This window comes from Salvia hispanica, chromosome 6 (assembly GCF_029641045.1).
Source record: "Salvia hispanica isolate PSC_SH4W2 chromosome 6, Shi_PSC_v1, whole genome shotgun sequence".
Classification (NCBI taxonomy): domain Eukaryota; kingdom Viridiplantae; phylum Streptophyta; class Magnoliopsida; order Lamiales; family Lamiaceae; genus Salvia; species Salvia hispanica.
The window spans coordinates 3,520,106-3,529,845 of NC_142697.1; positions in this window are offsets into that span (position 1 = coordinate 3,520,106).

Consider the following 9,740-nt stretch of genomic DNA (forward strand, 5'->3'; position numbering starts at 1 on the left):
TTAAATGTGTATTCACAAAACAAAAAAAAAATTATATAATGCAATGATCAATATGCTGTTTACTTCAATTGTCCTCTAAACATAGAATACGTTACCATTTTGGGATGTTTCTTAAAAATAGACTAATTATATTTAAGGAAATTTTTTCTTACTAATGAGATCGGTCTCATATTTCACTAACGATACTTCAATCACTTTTTCTTTCTATATTTCTCTTATTTTACCAATTATGCATTATAATTCATGATATTTTAAATATTGTCTAATTTTTTAGAACTAAGGGAGTATAATAAATTCTAAGAGGATGCATTTTTTTTTGGATGAATGCAATTTTTAGGTTCAAAGCAGTGGCAATGAGTTCTGAAATTTCATTACTTATAGTTAACTAATGGTAAATTTAGTAACTTTATTAGGCTAGTAATTATATGTATGCATATTAAGTTAGTTAATATTAAAAATACTCCTTCCATTTTTTAAAAATAGCAACTATAGTCATTTTAGGTCGTTCCTTAAAAATAGAAACTTTAGAATCTTTCTATTTTAGTACATGGACCTCACAATCCACTAATTCTACCTTGACTATTTTTTCTCTTTCTCGCTCTTATTTTACTTATTTTTTTTTTCATCTTTCTTACTTTACCAATTCTTCTCACTTATTTTATCAATTGTGCATTAAAACCTGTGTCATTTCAGATGTTTCTATTTTTTTAATACGGAGAGAGTATATCCTATTGTCCAATTTAAAATAAAAGCATATCTAATATTTGTCCAAATGTAAGAACATTTTACTAAAACTATGAAAGTATAAAATCAATTATTCTCCACCAATTTAACTGCACTAGAAAACAATACTCTTTCCCTCCCTTAATACATGTCTCACTTTGACCAGACATGTTTAAAGAAATGTACTTCCTTCATCCCAGTTAAAATGATCTCTTTCGTTTTCCGCATGTGTTTTGAAAAAATCATTATAAATACTCCCTCCGTCCCACAATAATTGACACTCTTTTCCATTTCGTTCCGTCCGACAATAATTGTCATATTTAATTTTTACCATAAATGTTAAGTAGGTCTCACATTCCACTAACTCACTTCACTCACTTTTTATTATAAAACTAATATAAAAAAGTTGTTCTCATATTCCACTAACTTTTCCAACCAACTTTTCTTTACATTTCTTAAAACTCGTGCCATAATAAGAGTGACAATTATTATGGGACTAAGGGAGTAATTATAGTAGATGGAAAGTAAAATAAGAGAGAGAATAATGTAGCAGAATGTCTCTTCTTGATACGCTCGGATTTTGCACTGTTTTAAGGTTATTATTTGGTCCGTTTTTAATGTCAAAGTTGCATTACATGTCCTTTATTTGCATATTTTATCTATTTTGTTATTTTTACGTGTTTTGTGAGAAATGTGCATATTTGAACCGAAAAGGGAGTCAAAACGCGAAATCTCGAAATTTGGAGCTTCAGGTGGCGTCCGGCGACCCGCCGCAACACTTCCGGCGACCACCGGAGCTCACAGACTGCCGGGGAGTGCGTGGAGACCACCACAAAAGAGTCAGAAGCTTCTGATTAACGTGCGGCGACCTCCGACCAAGGTGCGGCCCGCCACAAAAATGCAGCCCAAGATAGCTGTGTTCAAACTCAATTTGCCGGCGATCTTGAGGTCCGATCAGAGTGTTCTATATGTCATTCTCTTCGTCTTCGAAAGAGTTTCGCGCAAGATCATCTCAATCGGAGTTCTGTGGAGAAAGTTATGGTCGTTCTACCAAAATCGCGCAAAACTGTCAAGTGCAGAGTGGTGGCAGAAATTTAAAGAATGAAAGAAGATATTACCTTGTGAAGCCAAATCTTTTCCTTCTACTATAGGGAACGAAAATTTAATTCCTTCTCAAGCCTATATTTACCCCATTACCTAATTCATAGAATTCACCCTTCCATAGCCCCAAAAAGGGGAGCTTTCATAGCTCCTCCTCTAACCCTAATCTTTCATCTTCTTTTTGCCAATTACTTCCATAGCATAAATTTGAGAGTTCTTCAATGTGCAATGGGTTGGAGAAAGAAGCAAGAGATCATCAAAGAGATACAAGGATTCAATCTTTGGGTTTTATTTGTTTTAGCACTTATGTTTATTTTGTCTTCAATTCAATCTATGTTTTTAGCTTATTCAATTCTATCTAACTAAATTCATAGGATTCTTTGGATGTGTTAGTAACTTTTATTGGTTTATACAGTTCATTTTTCTATTTAATATCCGTTTTGTTTTTACTTTGTTTCTTCCCTAAGTTAATCTTGACGCTACACATTTGAGTGACACATTTTGTGCTGATCTAATATAACTTGCTTCGTAACTGTGAGAGAGTTCTAGCGAGTTAGGTCTACTTAGTAGACATTACAATTAGCTTCCTTTAAAACGGCACTGTTAATTGAGAGTGAGAACTTTTTAAGGGTCTTAGGAGCTTTATGGAGTTACGTGTTAGGATTGACAACCTTAATGTTAGTAATCAACGTTTGCATCGCATGAGCATAAGCTAGGTGACTCGTCCTTTCAAAGTATAAACTGTGCTATGGTATTGTAGTTGGAATTTGTATAACCATAATTGTGAACGCACATCCCTAGAATTCTCTTATCTCTCATACTTTATCTTTGTGATTTAATTGCAATTAGTTGTTTACTTGCTTTTATTTTCAAAAATCCAAATTTCTCTTGTTTCTCTAGATAGTATTTGACGCTTAGTAAATAATAGCCAGTTGCAATTATATTCCCCGTGTTCGATATCGCGGTACTGAGACCTTTAGCTATACTAGATCTACCATATATACTTGCAGGTATTTTTAGTGCTAATAAAAAGTACATCACGTATACATTATTTCCTCTCTTACTTTACTTTTCCCCCACATTAACTATTTATTATGATTTTTCCAAAATACATGCGAAAAACAAAAGGGGTCATCTTAAATGGGACAGAGAGAGTAATAGAAAGTGGGTCGAAAAAATTAAAGAAATGTGAATCCTACTTTTATATATTAGTTTTATAATAAAGTGTGAGTGGAAATGAAATAGTGGAATGTGCGTCCTCTATCAAAAATGAGACAATTAATATGCGACGTGCCAAAATCAAAAAATGAAACACACAACGAAGGACGAAAGAAATAACAAAATTCTGAATATGAGATTTGGACCTAAAACCTCTATTCATCTATAAAGTAGATGCATTTCCAGCCTTTAGATTGACAAAATCTATGGTAAATGCATTTCTGTTATGGAGGAATGGATATAAATATATAGTCCAGTTCCACTCAGTATTTTCTCAGTGGCATGAAATTTTAGAAAAAGTTGTTAGATAAAGTAAATAGAAACCAAAAAGTAGTTAAATATTTTAATAAAGAAAATGGAAGGTGAATTTATTTTCAAGTATAGTAAATGAATATTTTAGTATATATAAATTAAAAATGAAAGATGGAGATATTGATTGCTACGGAGGGAGTAGTTGTGATCTAGTGCTGCGGTGAAGTGTATTTTAAAATTTTAAGGTCATCTCCAACCATCTACGCTAAATTCAAACCTATTTTTGAGTATATGTCATATTAAAAAGTAGTTTTACTCCAACTATTTACACCATCTTTAAATTTACACCATTTTTTAGTATTTCTCTAACAAAATTTTGGAGTAAACACCATATTTGATGTTATTCCATTTTGAAAAATCCAAAAATGGGTTTGAGTTTAGTATATGGTTAGAGAAATTATCTATACCAAAAATGAGTTTTGGTGTACGGTGAGATATGCCAACCACCTTTATTTATCATGGAGCCTAATATGCTTGCAATATAATGATACACTCAACGTTATGATAAAAGTAAATTCAATGTTTTTTAAAACATATTACGTTTTTGACAAGCATGCTCAATTTTAGATAATTTTGCCCATTTAATATGTTCCAACGAAGCTATAATAATACACGTTTTAATTTAATTCACGTATCAAATGTCATCAAGTTAAAACAAGATCAAGATTAAAACTCAACCGAAATTTCAATTTGATTCAGTTAAAATTAACCTTGATTTGTATGAAAAGAAGTAAAGAAGAAGTAGATGATGAGTCAGCAGGGGCAGCGCAGTTGGTTTTGGTTCGGAGGAGTAGAGTTGCAATAAGTAAAGAAGGAAGTGGGGACTATACACGTATGTTATAGATAAGGGACATTTAAGATTTACTCTTCCTTGGCAACGTGAAAGCAGACAAAGTGCAAAAGATAGTCAGATTTGTCATATGTTATCAACCAAACAATGGAAAATAAGCAGCCAAGGACTGGCCCCAACCCTTCTCTCTTCACCCTCCTTCATTTTCCTACTTTTTTGTTTTCACCTAAAGAGAAGCAAACAAAAAGAAATTCAATGTGTTAATAAATAAACCAGTATAGACAAGACAATTGAATTTTGCATTGAGATTATTATAATGAAAATCTATAAATTTCTATAAAAAAAACATGGTTAGTAAGTTAGTACTGATTGATAAAAACTGATTTTGATGTGAATGTATATGATCAATAATATATGTATGTGTGTGTAGTGTTTATTTGTCCTTTCCAGCCAATTGAAAGTGTGAATGCAAAAGCTAAAGAATATCTGAAGCCTGCACTGTATTAGAGGCCAAGATAGATTTAACTTTTACATAAGTGTAGAGCAATTAGAATACAGCTTTTGCAGGGCAGATTATCCTTAAACAAGAAGGGTCAAGCTAGGCAACTTAATTATGATAACGGTCTTTTGCATCCACTGCATTAAAAGATTAATTGATTTAACAGCTCACAACTGCATCTATTTTGTTGTTTGTCATATTATCCATTTCAGTACTTCTCCCTCCATTTCCTAAAATATAAAAACTTTGGAAACAAGAAGAGAGAAAATTAAAATGGGTAAAATAAAAGAGAGAAAGAGAAAAAGTAGTATAATTAATGTTAGTGGACTGTGAGGTCCATTTTCTGAAATGAAGAGTTTCTATTTTTAGGAAACGGACTAAAAAAGAATAAAATTATATTTTTAGGAAACTGATGAAGTATTATTTTCTCTGTTTCGTTACAGTTGAGTCGTATTTATTTTTGAATCGCCTCATTATAATTTAGTCATATTCATTCTTTGGTTGTCTTATTACAAGAGTTATTTACTTTTATTCCAAAATTCAACCCATTTAATATCTCTAATTATTTATTCTCTCCTATTTTTTTATTTCTTTAGTTATTTATTTTGTATTTCTACTTTATTCTCAATTTACCGAAGTCACTAAATATTTTAGTTCTTAATTTTCATGTTTAAAGAAACGGCTTGTTGTAATGAAAAATCAGTAAGTTAATCGTTAAATTGTTGTAACAAAAAATCAAAGATCCTAGTAGGATAACTACTTATAACATACTCTTTCGGTCCCAAGGAAGATAAAATCTTCTACGGGCAAGATTTTATGTAGATTAATTTTGTGTGTTGAGTTGAGAAAATAAAGTAATAGGGATCAAATAAAGTAGAGATAAATGTTTTTATTTTTAGTAATAGGACATCTTGCTTGGGACAAATCAAAAAAGATAGTAGGTCATCTTTAATGGAACCAGATGAAATACTAAAACAATTTAAAATCTGTACAAAATCTTCAAGGTCGGTGTCGTAAGTGTCTTCTTAATTACTTACTTTTTACTTTAATAGGGATGTGATCAAATGAAAACTCTAAATATTGTGCAAACTCAAAACTATGCTCTGGACCATTGAAAAATGTCAACATATCACAAAAAAGCATCAACAGGAAAATGTCAATAGAATTTCAACGGTAGTCAATGATTGATGTTGTGTTGATATTGTGTTAATACTGTGTTGACATTAAAATCTTGAAATTTTACACTGTGTTGATATTATATTGAAACTGTGTTGAAGTTGTGTTGAGGAGTTTTGAGTTTGTAAAATATATAAGTTTGCATTTTATCAATACCCTACTTTAATATATGTAAATTTCGACAAGCTTCACCATTTACTTTTTCATCACATGTCTACTTGATAATAATCATGTCTCGTCTATATATTTTTTTATAGTCTTTCATGAGGTTTAAGAAGGTGAGCAACTCATTTATATATATATATATATATATATATAGGGTAGTGATATAATGAAAACCATATATCTAATACAAACTCAAAACTTTAATCCTAGCCACTAATTATTATGGATCAATGGTTATTATGTTTCCAGATTAAAATTTCAATAACTTCTATGAATCTATCAACAGAGGGTATATTAGACACTTTCATAATATGGTGAATCATTTAATTATAGAATAATTGTGTAATCCCAATTTCGTCGTTCTCTCTCTTCCACTATTCACGTTATTAAACCATTTCAATTACTCCCCCTCATTCCAACTTTTCGCCTTTTCATAAAAAAATTGCTTGAATTTTGCAGTGTAATTGCGTTGATTCTTTGTTGACGTTGAATTTTGTGTTGAAGTTGTGTTGATTCTATGTTGATTCTAAAATCTGTGTTAATTTTATGAAGATTTTTTGTTGAATTTGTGTTGAATTGATCGTGTTGCTTTTTTGTTGAATTCTGAAATCTATTTTGATACTTTGCGCTGAAATTTCGTTGATTCTCTTGTTCTGCTGTTGGTGATTTTTCGCGTTGAAATTGCGTTGATTCTTTTGTTCTGCTGATATTAATATTTTGTTGAAATCGTATTGATTCTAAAACATGTGTTGATTTTTTGTTGAATTTGTGTTGAATCGATCGTGTTGCTGAATTCTGAAATCTGTGTTGATTTTTTGCGCTGAAATTTGGTTCATTCTTTTGTCCTGCTGTTGGTGATTTTTTGCGTTGATTCTTTTGTTCTGTTGATTTGAATATGTTGTTGAAACCGTATTGATTCTAAAACGTGTAGATTTTTTGTTGAATCGAAGATGAGAATATTTTCAGTTTTGGAAGTTGGGAGAGAAATTAGGAACGCAAGAACCGTTCAGAAACTTAGCTTACAAAAATACCCTCTGTTGATAAAATATATGCTCTTGTTGAGATGAAAATTCTACGCAATATTAACCACAAATCTGTTATAATTAATGGTTGGGATTAAAGTTTTGAGTTTGTATTAGATATGCGGTTTGCATTTGATCACATCCCTATATATATATATATATAGGGTTTTGATCTATAAAGACTACATTTAAATACAGAAACGCAGAACAAAGTCATACGTAGGGCATTTTTATGTCATAGTTAGTTTATTTTTAGGTCATGCTAACAAAGCATGACCTAAAATGTTCTTAACATGACATAAACCCAAATCTTATAATATGACCTAAAAATACTTAATTATGACCTTTCGTGTTTTAGGTTAATTATTGACCATTAGATCATCTAATCCTAGGGCCAAGATTTGGGCTGCATTTCTTGATTTAAATGCATTCTTATTTTGATCATCTCCCTATATATATATATATATATATATATATAGGTTTGTGTTAAAATGACAACCACCCTTAAAATGACAACGTGACAACGCTTATACAGCAATATTATAAACGCTACACAGCAAGGGTTTAGGGTTTAGGGTTTAGGGTTGTCTAACGTGTTGGATATTGCTGTTCAAGAAAAATTGCTGTTTAAAGGCCAGCAGATTGCTGCCCGTCTTTTTTGGGGGTTGTTCTTTTTTTTTTGCCACGTGGCAGCTTATTATTCGTCCACGTGTACAAATGATTGGCTAGGAATGGTGGTATGGTGTTATTTTAAGGGGTGGTGGCACCCTAACATGCCCCTATATATATATATATATATATATATATATATATATATATAAATAAAGATGATCAAATTAAAAAAAAAAAAAAAAGAAAAACTTATTTCTTAAGTGTTTATTGTCTCCATTATCTCAAACTAACACAACTGATTATGATCAATCAATTAATCATGCACTATACACACGATCAAACCATTAACATGAAAAGGGTAAAAAGGTCATTATCAACAACAGAAATCATGTCAAAAACTAATCATCAACCCACCTCCAGTTCTATAAACTAACGTAATATATGAAAAAATGCTTTGGGTCATGAAAGCATCCAACTTGATTTCCTTCACCTTCTCTTGAAAAACTCTTTGGGTCATGAAAGTATTTAGAGCTACAAAAATGGTCCCTGGACTATGGGTTTATCTCGCCCATAGTCCCTGAACTTTAAAAATATCGTCAGTAGTCTCTGGACTAAGGGTTTATCTCGAAATTGGTCCTTTTGGCTTTTTTTGGTACGAAAATACCTTTTGATATTATTTTGGGGGGTTTGGGCAATTTGGTCTTTTTACTCTTTTACATTTTAAATCTGATATTATCTTAGTTATGTACTAACTTTGATATTATTACAAAATTATCATTCTTCTTCCATTTTGTTATCCTTCACTGAATTTATTTATTTTTTTATTTCAATATTAGATTTAATTTTATAAAACTAAATTTAATATTTAGATTTTAAATATCAATAAATTTTTTTAATGAAAACTATTAATTCATGGACACTATAAATATTGATTAAAACTATTAATTTTTATTATTTAATATAATATTCAATTGAATTGAAGAAGTACAGAAAAATAATATTAATCATGATGGAAAAATAAGAGTTATTCTATTTAGCCTCTGTTCGGTTGTTATAATTGCTTGTGATTAAATATTATGAAGTTGACTAAAAATTTGATCTTACTAAAAATTTTATATAGGAGTATTTTTGTTGAAATTTTCCAGTAAATTTTGATTGTTTTCAAATTAATAAATGAAAATTATATTAGTCTTACATTAGATGCATATTTATTTCAGAATAAATTGTGTTATATAATCTATTTATAATTAAAGCTACTGTATTAAATATTGATTAAAACTAACGCGTTGTCATGCCTTATTGATTACATAGTACTATACACTATCAAATATTGATTATAACTATTAATTTTTGCTATTTAATATTTTTTATAATTAAAAAGATTTATTAATATTTAAAAATTAAAATTTAAAATTTTGTAAAATTAAATCTAATATTGAAATAAAGAAACAAAGTGAATGATGACAAAAGGAAAAAAAGGATGATAAATTTGAAATAATATCAAAGTTAGTACATAGCTGAAATAATATCAGATTTAAAATGTTAAAAGTGTAAAAAGACCAAATTGCCCAAACCCCCCAAAATAATATCAAAGGGTATTTTCGTACCAAAAAAAGTCAAAAGGACCAATTTCGAGATAAACCCTTAGTCCAGGGACTACTGGCGATATTTTTAAAGTCCAGGGACTATGGGCGAGATAAACCCATAGTCCAGAGAACATTTTTGTAGTTCACTCAAGTATTTAAATGCTCAACATATATGATCAATGCTTCAAGTTTTGTTTGCGCAAAGCCAGTGGCGTATGCACCAAAAGTTTGTTACTTAATACTATCTGTAGTCATATTTTTATATAATCCACCGGTAGCCTGGCGGTAAATTTGCTCTTTCTTTGTGCCAGAGACCTGGGTTCGAGTTTTCTTGAGCTTCTTCTCCAAACTTGACTTTGCTTTAATCTATATTAAATACTACTAAAATTCAACTTTGCTTTAATCATTATATTCACACCCATATATATATTTCTTGAGCTTCTTCTCCAAACTTGACTTTGCTTTAATCTATATTAAATACTACTAAAATTCAACTTTGCTTTAATCATTATATTCACACCCATATATACATTCCA